This window comes from Crotalus tigris, unplaced genomic scaffold (assembly GCF_016545835.1).
Source record: "Crotalus tigris isolate CLP2741 ecotype Arizona unplaced genomic scaffold, ASM1654583v1 scf7180000024439.5362192, whole genome shotgun sequence".
Taxonomy (NCBI): Eukaryota; Metazoa; Chordata; class Lepidosauria; order Squamata; family Viperidae; genus Crotalus; species Crotalus tigris.
The window spans coordinates 4,490,008-4,505,719 of NW_024100609.1; positions in this window are offsets into that span (position 1 = coordinate 4,490,008).

Consider the following 15,712-nt stretch of genomic DNA (forward strand, 5'->3'; position numbering starts at 1 on the left):
CCTCGTGCGATGTGTCAGGATGGATGCATAAGAACACTATTTAAAAGGGTTAGTACTCCTTGCAGCACAGAGATAGCAAAACCAAAGAAAAAGCATATCTCCACCATATATGGAAGCAAAATGGCTACCCAGCCAACTTTGTCTGGTGCTGTTGCAAAGATCGTGTGCCACGTTCAGACTGTGAGTTACCAACTACCACAACTTGGGCAACAATCCCATACATTAATGGGGTTTCTGAAGCAACTGTGAAAATTCTTATAACATCAACATTGCACACAGACGTAATCAAACCCTAAGTTCCAGGTTAATGCACCTCAAAGAACAGTTTACCCACAGGCGACATATCATCCATTATCTACAAAATCAACTGTAACAAATGCCATTGCAATTATGTTGATGAAACATCTAAACGACTCAAAACCAGAATATATGAACACATATTGGCAGTCAAAAGACAGGAACAACATTCCCAGGTGTGGGCGCACATGGCTGAACATTATATCCAATAAAGGTGAATGATGATGAGATCATGATCTCATTTGATGCAATATCCCTATTCACCTCTATTTCCCAAAATCTAGCTATCTCTGTTTTTAGAAATCTATTGCAGAAAGGAGAACTATGACATCCCAATTCTCCTAACACAGAGGACTACACCCAATTACTGGGTTTTTGCCTTCAAATCTGTTTTACTTTCAGACACAATATGTTGTTGTTGTTAATTGCGAAGTTGTGTCTGACCCATCGTGACCCCATGGACAACGTTCCTCCAAGTCTTTCTGTCCTCTACCATCTTCTGGAGTCCATTTAAGTTCACACCTACTGCTTCAGTGACTCCATCCAGCCATCTCATTCTCTGTCGTCCCCTTCTTCTATTGCCCTCAATCTTTCCCAGCATTAGGCCTTTCTCCAGTGAGTCCTTCCTTCTCATTAGGTGGCCAAAGTATTTGAGTTTCAACTTCAGGAATTGGCTTTCTAAAGAGCAGTCGGGGTTGATCTCCTCTAGGACTGACCGGTTTGAACGCCTTGCAGTCCAAGGGACTCGCAGGAGTCTTCTCCAGCACCATAGTTTAAAGGCCTCAATTCTTCGGCGCTCAGCCTTTCTTATGGTCCAACTTTCACAGCCATACATTGCAACTGGGAAAACCATGGCCTGGGCTATACGCATTTTTGTTGGCAGGGTGATGTCTCTGCTTTTTAGTATGCTGTCTAGATTTGCCATAGCTTTCCTCCCCAGGAGCAAGCGTCTTTTAATTTCTTGGCTGCAGTCCCCATCTGAGGTGATCTTGGAGCCCAGAAAAATAAAATCGGTCACTACCTCCATTTCTTCCCTATCTATTTGTCAGGAATTGAGAGGGCCAGATGCCATGATTTTGGTTTTCTTAATGTTGAGTTTCAAGCCAACTTTTGCACTCTCCTTCTTCACCCGCATCAAAAGGCTCTTTAGTTCCTCTTCACTTTCTGCCATTAGAGTGATATCATCTGCATATCGTAGGTTGTTGATATTTCTCCCGGCAATCTTAATTCCAACTTTTGTTTCATCTAGCCCTGCCTTTCTCATGATGTGCTCTGCATATAAGTTAAATAGGCAGGGCGACAGTATACAGCCTTGCCGGACTCCTTTTCCAATTTTGAACCAATCAATGGTTCCGTGTCCAGTTCTCACTGTTGCTTCTTGACCCGCATATAGGTTTCTCAAGAGACAAATGAGATGGTCTGGTACTCCCATCTCTTTAAGAACTAGCCACAATTTGTTGTGATCCACACAATCAAAGGCTTTAGCATAGTCAATGAAGCAGAAGTAGATGTTTTTCTGGAACTCCCTAGCTTTCTCCATGATCCAGCGTATGTTGGCAATTTGATCTCTAGTTCCTCTGCCTCTTCGAAATCCTGCCTGTACTTCTGGTAGTTCTCGATCCACATACTGCTGGAGTCTAGCTTGTAGGATTTTAAGCATAACTTTACTAGCATGTGAAATGAGTGCAATGGTGCGATAGTTTGAACATTCTTTGGCATTGCCTTTCTTTGGAATTGGAATGTAAACTGACCTTTTCCAATCCTGTGGCCACTGTTGAGTTTTCCAAATTTGCTGGCAAATTGAGTGTAGCACTTTTACTGCATCGTCTTTTATGCCTGTTATTCCGGTTATCTTTTGGCTTCCTACCTTAGCATTCCAATCCCCCATGATGATAAGGACATCATTTTTTGGTGTTAATTCTATAAGGTGCTGTAGGGGCTTCATAGAACCGGTCAATTTCATCCTCTTCAGCACCAGTGGTTGGGGCATAGATTTTGACTATTGTGATATTGAATGGTTTGCCTTGGATTCGAATTGAGATCATTCTGTCATTTTGGGGATTGTATCCCAGTATTGCTTTTCCTATTCTTTTATTGACTATGAAGGCTACTCCATTTCTTCTGAGGGATTCTTGCCCATAGTAGTATACCTGATGGTCATCTGAGTTAAATTCACCCATTCCTGTCCATTTTAGTTCGCCGATTCCTAAGATGTCCATGTTCAGTCTTGTCATCTCTTTTTTGACTACGTCTAACTTGCCTTGATTCATGGATCTTACATTCCAGGTTCCTCTGGAGAAAAAATCTTTACAGCATCGGACTTTCCTTTCACCACCAGATATATCCACAGCTGAGCATCCTTTTGGCTTTAGCCCAGTCGCTTCATTCTTTCTGGTGCTACTAGTACTAGCCCTCTGCTCTTCCCCAGTAGCATATTGGACACCTTCCGACCTGAGGGGCTTATCTTCCAGCATCATATCTTTTTGCCTTTTAGTACTGTCCATGGGGTTTTCATGGCAAAGATACTGGAGTGGTTTGCCATTTCCTTCTCCAGTGGATCACATTTTGTCAGAACTCTCTGCTATGACCTGTCCGTCTTGGGTGGCCCTACACGGCATAGCTTATAGCTTCATTGAGTTACGCAAGCCCCTTCGCCACGACAAGACAGTAATCCATAAAGGGGTCAGACACAATATATGAACAGGTAAAAGGCGCATCCATGGGGTCACCCATCTCAAGCATCATTGCTGAAATGGTATTACAGGATCTTGAGTGTGTGGTAATGTCTGATTATCAACCCAGTTTTTGGGTTAGGTATGACACCTTTGCAATCATCAAGCGATGTGACACCACTAAATTTTTACAAAAACTTAATCTATCCAGACATTCAATTTACAGCAGAAGAAGAGAGTAATAACACCTTACCCTTCCTGGATGTAATGGTCCACCGCCATCCAGATGGCAACCTGTCAACCATTGTCTATCGTAAAATCACTCACACCGATAGAATTCTTCACTATCAAAGCAACCATCCCATATCACATAAAACCAGCTGCATAAGAACACTATTTAAAAGAGTTAAGACCCACTGCAGCACAGAAACAGCCAAGTCTAAAGAGAAAGCATATCTCCACCGCATAGGCAAAGAGAATGGCTACCCATCAAGTTTCATCAGACATTGCTGCAAGGATAAGATACCACAATCAGACCATAATTCACCATCTACTACAACTTGGGCAACAATCCCATATATTAATGGGGTTTCAGAAGCAACCGCTAGGATTCTTGCACCATACAACATTAATGTTGCACACAAACCTAACCAAACATTACGTTCCAAGCTAATGCAAATTAAAGAACCATTGCCCACAGGCGATTTGTCTTCTATCGTCTACAACAGTGGTTCTCAACCTTTTTAAGGCTGTGACCCCCAACTGGTCGTAAGTCAAGGATTACTCAACTGGTCATAAGTCGAGGACTACTCAACTGGTGCAGCACCATTTGCAGAATGGGATTTTGGCAGGCTCAGCAGGGCAGAGACAGCCTGGACAATTCCTATTGGCTTTTGAAAGCCAACAGAATTAGACTCTATTCAAGAGAGTCTATTCTATTGGCTTTCAAAAGCCAATAGAATAAAAGAGAGTAGCACAGCTAAGGAAAAGGGGGAAAAAATGGCGGACTGTGTTGTTTGGTGACCCCTGTGAAATGGTCGTTTGACCCCAAATGGGGTCCCGACCCACAGGTTGAGAACCACTGGTCTACAAAATTAACTGCAACACATGCAAGTGCAACTACATTGGAGAGACATCTAAAAGACTTAAAACTAGAATACACAAACACATTTTAGCAGTAAAAAGACAAGAACAACACTCCCAAATCTGGACCCATATGGCTGAACATGGCCGCACCTTTGATTTCAAAGGAGCAAAAGTCATCGCTCAAAACTCCACTAAAGGTGGCTGTCTTTTAAAAGCTTGGTTTTCTGACCATCACTCTATCAACAGACGTATCGACTTACTACCTCCTTACCAAACTCTAAAAAGACATTTACAACAACACAGAATACCCAAACATCTCAATTTAGTCAACAAAGACACAAAAATACCACCCCACCCACAAGCCAAACCCCAAACCAACACAACAGATACCCTTACTTCAACACAATCTATTCCATTAAATCTAAATGAGAAACATAAGTCTAACACAACCATGATAGCTTGCATAACCAATACACTACCTTCTGACATTTTCACACACAGAAACACCACCACTTCTGACTACAACATCCAAGACACAAACCTCCAAAAAACAAATCCAACAACATCACAAGACATCCACATACAACAAAACAAGCAAACACAACACCCAAACAGCAATATAGTATTAAGACCAAGACCAAAACTGACCCTTACAAGGAAACCTAACTGACCACATTCAATGAAACAAGATATTATAGTCCAATTCTCACATTCCACAAAACCATCCACAGCTGACAAGCATAATAACTGGCCACACACAAACACACCAAGCTACCATACCCAACAAGACAGACACACACAACAATCTTACACTAAAAGAACTTTGCAATCCAAAAGACCGATTCTTACAGTGGAGAGGATTTCACAGCAACTGAAAAAGGGGGAGTGAGGGCGGGCGAGCCACTTACATGTCCCACGAGGGCATCTGCTTTCTCCACAGATCCAGTCCCACGGCACCTGCACACAATAGAGTGAGATGAACCTCCTGGCTGCACCTCGCACAAAGAATCCAGCTGGGACACAACTGCGGGCGGCACGATGTGACTCTCACGCCAAACAGCTGAAAGGCATGACGGAGCTTACACGCCAAACAGCTGATAGGCGCGACTTTTGAATTTCATCCGATACCATTGTGACTATATATATATATATATATATATATAATTTCCTTGATTTTCTCTTCTTCCCATATTGTTCTTTTTTGCAAATATTAGGTTAATACAGTTCTTAATATTTTAGTAACAAAGAGGTTAAATATAAACATTTTTCTAACATTTATCCAATTGGTAATAGCATCAATACAGAACTTCTTTTCTGTTAGTCCTCTTGGTTGAGTGATATGTCCAGTTTTCAACATTCTCGTTTAGACTTTTTCCCCTCAAAATTGAAATCATTTCTATCTGTTAAGATTTTCTCAAAATTGATTTATGGTTAAATATCTAAGCTGTTTCCCTTACAATAATCCTCCCAACAATTACATTTCTCATATCATAAAAAAATACAATACTACTCAGAAGAAGAAAGAAGAAAAAGAAAAACATATCTCTCTCAAACTAAAATTCATTTATATCCCCCATTTTTTCATTTTTAACTCTTCCGATATTTACTAATTAAGTAATCCATGTTTTATTTTAACCAAATTCAAACAGATACTTAATATTTAAAAATTGCGTCTGATAAGACAGTTACATTTCTCATATCATAAAAAAATATTTTAACTCTATTCCATTCAATAGTTACTGGTTGAATGGTCCATATTGTATTTTAACCATATTCAAACAAATGCTTAATCTTTAAAAATTGCTTCTGATAGGTCCAATCTTCTGATCCCGTGAATCTGATTTTAGTCTTTCACCAAATGACTTTTCTCATCCATCTATTCCACTTAGTTAAAAAGTCTTGCCATTTTCTTGTGAATGTTGTTAAGAATGGGAGAGGCAAATCAGATAAGATGTTGATTTCTTTTATCTTTTTTTGTCTCTCAAGTATCTCTGTGATCCATTTTTTCAGGCTTTTTTTCTTATGTTCGGCTTTGTTTTGTGATTCTGGGGTGTGCACTATCTCTTCCAGTTGCAGTGCTTCAATCATGTCTTGTATATTTTCCTCTATCTGCTTAACGCACAATCACAATCCCTTCCATTGGTAGATTCTTTCATTTTCTGAAAATTCTTATGTTGTGAGGTTAACGCAAAGATATGTCCATTTATGTCATCAAAGTTGTTTTTAATTTCATTGTGGTGTAGAGCCATTGTTGTTTGGATTAGTTGCAACATAGCAAGCATTTCCTCCTGGAAAGTATTTGTTTTTCTTGACAAGTTCTTTTTGCAAGTTCCATGATAGCTAAAACTCAAAAAAAATTCTTTCTCTGAAAATAGCTTTAAAGGCACAGTCAATAGGTGTTTATCATCCAGGAAGGTCAGTTATTTTTTTTTTGCAATTATAGTCTTTGCTTATTGTGGTTGGCCCAGAATGTTTTATTTAGCTCTTTTTAAAGATCAAAGAAGTAGGTTACCTCATTCTGGGCATCCTGCCAATACTTATAACAAAGCAGCTAGAGTTATATATTATCTTCCACCACTACATGTCAGCAACAGTGTGTTTCTGTCCCCCTTAATAATTGAATTTGCAGCTTCCTTCCGTAAGAGGGTGGGGCAAAGCTCTCCCTCCTTTTCACTTTTGAAAGCTTTTTTGCTTTTGGGGTATCTTTTCCAAAAGTTCAGGATATAGAGTAGGAGAGAGAAGATCAAATTTCTCACCCAGTTTCAGCACACTGTTCACCGATTTTCTGGTGAGTACTTGTGGACTTCGGCTGCAAGTAGCTTGGGCTGGTTACCGAGGTGGGACCAGCCTTTCTCCTGTCGGGTTAGAGGGAATTCCCAGATTGAATGGGATGACCGCCGTCATTCCCAGATCCCTGGGGCACCCCTCTTTCTTTGTCGCCTCTTCGGGGCAGCTTTAGATCCATTTAGGGTCCCCTAGCAGGACAAAAAGAGCCACGGGAAGCGGAGCTTCGTAATTCCGTGACCGTGCGCTACTGTGCAAAACTGGTGGTCCTTATTTGAATTCTAAACATGTATAATTTTTTGAAAATGTTTCTCCTTAGAAATAATCATAGCACAGGTCAATAAAACTGCTTGGTTTCACTTAGTGAAAAGGATTCATTTTTACCTGCTCAGTCTCTGCACCCAGCGGCACTTAATAGATTATTCTCTGTAAAGTACAGGGAGTCCTTGATTTACAACAACAATTAAGCCCAAAATTTCTGGTGCTAAATGAGACAGTTGTTAAATGAATTGTGACCCATTTTATAATCTTTCTTGTCAGCATTAACTGAATCACTGCAGTTAAGTTAGTAACATGGTTGTTAAGTAAATCTGGCTTCCCCATTGCTTGTCAGAAGGTTACAAAATGCGATCACAAGACCATGGGACACTTAAACCATCATAAATATGAACCAGTTGCCATGTATCTGAATTTTGATCACCTGACCATGGATGCTGCAATAGTTGTTAAGTGTGAAAAACAGTCATAAGTCACTTTTTTCAGTACCGTTGTAACTTCGAATGGTCACTGAATGAATTGTTGAAAGTCAAGATCTATCTGTATAAATCAGGCTGGTATGATAGGAGCTAAAAGTGGATTTGTTTGCATTTTTATTCATTCATTCATTTATTGGTGGGGGTGCCTATGTAGAAGTGGGAGTGAGAAAAAAAATAGTAGACTTTCACAGGCAACATAATTTTGCCAGATTGTACCATTTCTAGCCATCTACATAAAAGATCACAAAATAGAACTGTGATACTGAAATTTCTTTTCAATTTGCAGTACTGCATAAAATGAAAATGGAGCCAACACGTTAAAGAGATCGATGTCCTGGGATTAAGCTGTCAAAAAAGGTTACTGGCTTTGCTTACTTGCTTTCCCATCTTTCCAAAAGCCAAACTGACTAAAAATCAATATAACTCTTCAGTTATGTACAGGCAGTCCTCAGAATTACTATCTTTTGCTTAATGACGGTTCAAATTAATGATGGCCTTGGAAAGGTGCTTTATGGCCACAAAGCATCACATCATCACATCTTCGTCATGATCTGAGTGCTTGGCAATCGGTTTGCACTTACAATTGATTGTCAAACTCTCCGCAATCATGTGGTTGCTATTTGAAGATTTCTGTGCCAGCTTCCCCAGAAAGTTACTGGGAAAGCCAGCAGGGAAGTTGCTGCTCCTGCCAAGAGGATTCTTTCTCATCTCTGGGACTGGCAGAAAGAGCTGCCTGCCAAAGAGAGAGTTAACTGAAATCTAAGCTATTCACAGAGGTAGTGCTGTAAGGCAAGAAGCACAGGGTCCCTGGGGGGGGGGGGAGTTGGGGAGGTCCTGGAAGCAGGCAGCACATAAGTGTTTTTCGGTTCAGGAGTTGAAAATCCTGTTTGAATTTTGGCAGGGAGGATTTTCACTCCTGAGTGGAATGATAATGCATAAGGCTACACTAGGATTTCCAGGGCTTTTCTACCCATGTGAGGCACCCTGTGCTCTTTGCCTGTGATTCTGTTCACTTAATGGCCTGTGAGATTGCTCTGGGAGTGCAGGGATTGCAGTTGCTAAGCAAAACAATCACATGACATCTTTCTTAACCACCACTTCCTTCACTGACCAAGATTCTTGTCCCAATTGTGGTTGAAGGTTGAGGACTACTTGTAGAATGAAACATTTCACATTTGAATATAATAGGCTATATCTATATAATTGAACAATGAGAACTAGCAGCACATCCTGCAGCTTGCCTGTATTTCTGAGGAAATACAAAATATGCAGGCAGCGGTTTCAAAATGTGCTATAAGAAACCTGGCCTTACAGTTAACTACTCTCCCAATCCTATTTGTTTAAAATCATCCATACTGCTGCAGAAACATGCTTGAGTGGGAAGGACAATAATTTAGATGCAGAAAGGCAACCTTTATTCTACCCAGATTGCACAACATTTCTATAGCTGAAAACCACACATCACCCCATAATCCTTTTTCTTATAAAAAATATATCCTGAGGAAGGGATTTTAAGAAAGGTTTCTGAATTACACTCACATCTTCAAAGTGTACTGACTTCACTTATCTTAGCTTTCATTTCTATTATTTTCACCCTCTTTCCTTCCATTAGCTGCTTTTATTTTTAGCCTAATTTAGTTAGTGCAAAGGACTTAACGGGTTTTATAAACCATAGTGAGCCAGTTTGTACAGATATTCCTTGAGGTACAGCAGCTCACTTAACAAACATTCAAAGTTACCACAGATGCCCCCAAATCCCATGTGATCCTGTTTCAAAGTTGCAGTGGCTGCAGTGGTCATTCACACTTAACGACCAGCCACAGGGATGCTGTAGTGCTCCATATCTCTCACCCCTCACATCCCTCCAGGACCCACAAGCACTTGGGCCTGTTCCCCACACACCCATCACACTTACCTTTTGAAGTTTTTGTTGAGGAAGTAGGGCAGGCCATGTGTCCATGTCCCATGCAGCAGTAACCAGGACCCAGCCATCATTTTGTCCCTGCCCATTTCTGGCCAGGAACAAAATGGTAGACACCAGACAAACTTTTCTTTTGCTGCCTTAACCAGGTCTGCACAGCTGTGCAGAGTTTCTGAATGCTGCAGAAATTACTGAATAGACCTAATCAAGACAGCAAAACAAAGCTGTCTGATCCCAGGCCACACAATGATGACCCAAATGTGGCCACCATTTTGGAGGTGGGACAAAATGGAGGCTGCTTCTGGAATCGCCCTGGTCACACAAAGAAGCAACCCATTCCAGCACTTCGGAAGGCCTTGGAGGTCTTCAAAAACAAGGAGGAAGAGGAGGGTGTTTGGCCTGGTGGAGTGGGAATCAACCTAAGGGGGACCCAGTGGGAGTGGAAAAAGGCCTGTGGAACCCAAGGAGCTAGAAGCAGAACGTGGGGTGTCTTTGGGTGTAGGGAAACTTTGGGAGAGCCAGGGCAGGTGGGATTGAGCCTGTTCTAGGCCTCCAAGGGACTTCCCCACCCGAGGCATCCCATACTCTGCTTCACGACCAGGACATGCATTTAATGATTCATTGGGGAAAGCAGGTAAATGAGAACGCTTCACCTAATGACTGTCGCAACACGCAACCTTAATGTGCAGGGTCCATTACAGTCATATCTTGAGAACGACCTGCATAGCAACCTTGTGGTAGCCTAATTGCTCCTAATGCAGCCAATTTCATCATCTAGCTGGATGGAAAGAAATCTGTTTACCTGCCACTTTGCTTGGGATGCTCCTTTTGTATGACTGCTGTTGAGAAACCAGGATGCTGACAAATGACGAAAAGGTATGGTAAAGCACAGAAACCATTGTTTCCTGACCTTTCTTTCCTTCCCATTTTTGACTGTGCCTGTTTTTTCCATTTGAAAGTTTGAAATTTCTCTCTTTCCTTTGTTATTTGTCTATTTTTCTTTGGTTCTTCCTCATTTTTTTCACCCTGCTTTCCTTGCCATATGTCTTTTTACTTTCTCTTCTTTCTAATCTTCCTCTTTTTTTTTCTTGTCCATCTTCACCTTTTTTGGGGGTGATCTGGCAACACCTGGCTGATCTTGTCTAGACTGAGCACCAAGCAGAATTGGAGGAGAGACGTCCTACCAGAGCTGTTTGCTTGACTGAGCAATAAAAATAGAAAAAAGACAAATTTCAGAAGACAGTGGCAAGCCATTTTTGTACTATTGCCATGAAAATTACATGGATGTATCTGTGACACCCAACTGAAGGATAAATGGTTTTTATTTTATTTTCATTTTATTTTATTTATTTAAATCTGAGGAGGCAGAATAGTTTTATCAGCCCAGGAGCGAAGATGAGTGAGGATAAAGCAATTCTATTTAGATCTACTCAGAGATATCCCTGAATTGAGTGTACTTAATCCCAGGAAAATATTCATAAAATTGCAATTCTAAGACATGTGAGTGGAGGAGATGAAGACAGGACTTAAGTAGCATTCTGAATTAAAATATTTAATAAAGGTGGGATGTAAATAAATAAAATTGCTTTCAGATGTCCCCTCAAGCAGCAAAATATCTTGGATTGGTTAACTAACCCCTTATTGTTTCCTCACCTCTTCCAATTGGGATAGTGAACACGGGGCCTTTTTTGAGCCATTATGAAAAGAGTGCAGTGGCAAGACAAAAAATCCAGGTCGTCCTCAACTTATGACCACAGTTGCAACTAGAACTTCCATCACTAAACAATGCAATCATTAAGTAAGCACCTGATCTTATGACCTTTCTGCTGCTATCATTAAATTAATTACACATTTGTTAAATGAGTCCAGGCTTTTATTTGGGAGCCCCCCCCCCAGGCTTTTACTTGGAAGCCCCCTGGGAAGGTCACAGATGAAGATCATGTGACCTTGTGATGCTGCAACCATCATAAATGCATGTCAGTTGCCAAGTGCCCAAATTTTGATCACATGACTGTACAACACTGCAATGGTCACAAGTCTTTTTTCAATGCTGTTGTAACTCTGAATGATTGTTAAATGAATGGTTGTAAGTCGAGAACTATCTGTAACCTAAATACATGGTCTGCTGCTGAACTTTCTTAGGGCATCTCCAATGTACAGTTGGTATTTTACACTTTTTATTATTGTTATTGTCATTCTTGAAGGTTTTGGATTTTTTGAAATTATGGATTGGCACCATTGTGCTAAAATAGGATCAGGAAAGGCCCATCTGCAGATGTGCAGAAACAGAAGAGTGAAAGGATATCAGTTCTGGAGACAGTTTTGTTCCTGCACATAAGATGTACATGGCTCAACATTGGCAACTTTGAAGGCTTGTATACTTGTTTGATTATTTTTTAATATTCTCTTTCAAGATGTGCTTTTTCAATGTTTATCTGATGTAGAATTATATCTATTGGTGTCTCATATGACATTGAGCAAGTCAGGTGGTAACATATTTGGCACAGAATATTGAAATTAAAAACAAGTGCATTAATCTTTTGGCTGGAACTTCTAACAGGCATTCAGTGCCAGTTACATGTCACTCTGCATTTCTGTAGAGTTTTATTTGCCAGAAGGATAGTAATTTAATTAATCTTGTGCTTGATCTGATTCTCCTGACACAAGAATTAGATGGAGATATATTTGGCTCCCCAAATTTAGTGCCCCTAATTAATGGAGACGGAGGGAGGGAGGGAAACCCTCTAGTGACTACATGGATGCATATTTCCATTAATTCTTGTGATAGCACATCTGTCGATGGCTGGCCAATGTTTTCTTTCAGATGCCTTTTGAGTCCCCAACTCAGCCCAAAGTCCTAGTATTTCCTGAAGATTACCATCCAAATATAAATACTACCACATATATTGCATTGTCCACATGCAGATTCCCTCCTTCTTATCCCAGTCACGACCTCCAGTTCAAGCAATCCCTTGACACTGGGAGAAAAAGGTTTGGGACAGCAGAGCTGGAGACAAGAACTTGCTTAGCTCCAATTGGTTAGACAAGTGTGCTGTGGGATTGTCCCTTTCTGTCTGGTTCTGGGGCTTGGCACCTGTTCTGCAAGATGGGCTGGCTGCAAGGAAGACTGGCTTCTGCAGTCACCTTATCCTTTTTAACTGGGTTGACCACGTGACCTAGAAACAGACTGGCCCATCCCTGGCCTAAAGATGATAATTAGAAATGCAACTGAAAGGAGCAATTCTTGCATTTTCGTACATAGTAGGCAATTATCTTCACAGTCACTCTGATTCTTGACTTCATGCTTTCATATAACATCCATAGGATAGTGTATAGCTGTGGGGTCATTGGCGCTCTCTGAGCTCGGTGGTTTTCTTGAGGATATTTCATTATAGCACAATCCTTTCTCTATTTCCAGCTCTGCAACAAGACAGGTTCAAAGTTAGCAGCTAGCTGTGAATCTTTTGCACTTTTTTATTGTAATCATTAAACGATTTCAACAGCTTTTCTTCTTTTATGCTAGCACTGATGTTTTATTTTCTTGTTTTGAATGTGGATTAACTGCCAAGAAAAGTTAAGATATGTAAAAGAGCCTTGCGTGGTCTTCTACTTGACTGCAATGAGATTCTGTAGTACTATTCCAAGTCTAAGATCCTCATATTTTCCAAACACCCCATATCACCAAACTGGCAAATAGAAAAGCTCACCATCCAATAAGTCACAACCTTTAAATATGTAGGGATGGTTTTACAAGCTTCCAGAGCCGAAACTGCCCATCAGGATTAAGTATCTCAAAGGGCATAGAGAAGTCAGCAATGAAGAGCCTTTATTTTAATCCAGATGCACAGTTCATTCCAGCTGTTCTTAAGTTATTTACAATTTTGCCTAGTTCGGTTACATTTCTACCATGAGATGGCAACATGAAATAAAGTCCATTCCAAATTTTTGAGAAATATTTTCCAGGTCCTTTGCTGTGTCCCAAATATGAATCTGGATTATTATCTTTAATTTTGGGCTAAAATTATTACCTAGTCCATCTGGTGTACCCTTTAATTATAGTAGGCAATTCTGGTTCTACCTGGAAAAAGCCATTTCTGGAAAATTGCACTTCCAAGGCTTTTCTTGGAAAGGTCTTTTGCTGCTGGGGCCAAAGCAAACCAACTCAGTTTGGAAACAAACTATTCTAGACATAGAACACCAATTGGATTATGCAGCTGGCCCCCATGATAGAGTCATTAACAATCAATTTCTCAAATCCTAATCAGTCAGTTATCTGGAGAAGATCACAAGTTCAAAATTCAGAAGAGCTTTATCCTTGGCTCCTTTTAACCACAGTGTTAGAAGGAAAGTACAAGAAAATATTGTCAAACCATGGTGGAGGCAGGTGCAACCTCTACGATTCTATTATTTAAGAAAACCTACAGCCCATGTTTTGTTATGCAGCCAGTTCTACAGGAACATCCCTTTGCAGTTGATTTTCCTTCTTTTCTCAAAATTCCCAGGATATTCTTACTCATTTTACTCACATCACCTATTAAGCAACACAGACATGTTATCCTTAATTGCTGCTAAATTTTGTTATATGGTGTGTGAACTCCACCTATTATGAATCTTAATAGTTATACACTGCTTATTCATATACATTTTTCTGATTGTGATCATAATGAAGTCTAGCCTAGTCTAATCGTAGGATAGATGGCAATCTAAGCATATTTTAAGCAAATTTATATAAAGATATGATTATTTTTTATAATTACAGAACATCACACCTATGTGTCTTTCCAACTGTAGCCCCGAATTGTAAGAGAAACATGCTAGAAAGAAAAACAAACCTTTCTGTCTCTCCAGCTACATGCTGGAGAAGAGAATGATCAGCAGCAAGATGGAAGCTCAGTTACAGTGGCGAGGAGTGCACCGTAGGAGACTTGAAATAAGACTAGATTAGGGATAGGTTGTCATAGTTCAGAGTTTTTCCTTCTTTTTATGTTGTGCTAATATACCTCCTGGCTTTCAATTCCTGGCAAATTTTACATTCCCCTTCTCACACGTGGGCCCTGAATATGGAATTAAATGTAAGAAAATACCAAATGTTTACTTAATGGAAAATTATTGCATTATTCTCAGCAAATGGTAGATGCTTCCCTGGAGGTTTAAACAAATATATTCAGTTATATTAATAGAACATTCATGCTATAAATATCAGAAAGAAATATGGCAGAATTTCCCTGTTATAGAAAAGAATTATTACAGATAGCAATGTAAATAGATTAATAGGAACAGAAGTTCCATGGATCCCATATGCTAATTTTGTTTAGCCGTTTGAAATTAATCAAATCAGATTTAGACACTGAATCTCTTACTGTTTCAATAAGTCTCCAAAATCAAATGCACTGGAGTTTTATTTGCATATTAAAAACCTCAGCCTATCTATGTCTGCAGTGAGTTCCCATATGGGGAACTAATTCCGAGGTAAGAACAAAGAGTACTGTGTCTAAAATCAGTGCATCTACAAAATTATACTATTCTCCTTCAATGCTCCACTCTGTTGCAGAACAGATCACGTGCTAGTGCAATAGATCAAGGCTATACATGCTATTTGATGAGCAACCAGCCAAAGACTTTAAGCAAGATCAGAACAAAAATTAAATTTTGATTTAATTTAAATTAAACTCAAAAGGTTTTATATGACTCCTCTGTGTTTTAATGTACTGATCTCATAGTAAAAATTATAGTCGGTGGGACACCAGGTTTTGTGCACTTGCAAGTTCAGTGGTAATTTCTCATTCTGGGTAATTTTTAATTGTAATAGAGAAGTGGCAATGAAAAAACCTCCAATTTTAATTGCTTCAATTCTTCAATCTTATCACTAACCGAAATAATATCCATATGTATGAACACTGCATATATCGTGAACATGAAAATCACTTGCTGGTTCAGCTCCCTGGGCTAACATTGTATATACATATATCACTGAATCCTGACTCATCTAGGGCCTTTTGACTCCATGGGCCATATGTTGCCTCCCAACTTCAGGTTTCATCATGCCAAGTACAAGCATTACAGGCCAATGTTTGCAGTTCAGTCATTTCTGGGGGATAGAAAATCAAAATAATGGCCAGTGAGCAATTTCCCAGCCAACACATGATATTTGGAAAAGTAATACATATTGAGATATAACTATCTGCTTTTATAGGAAA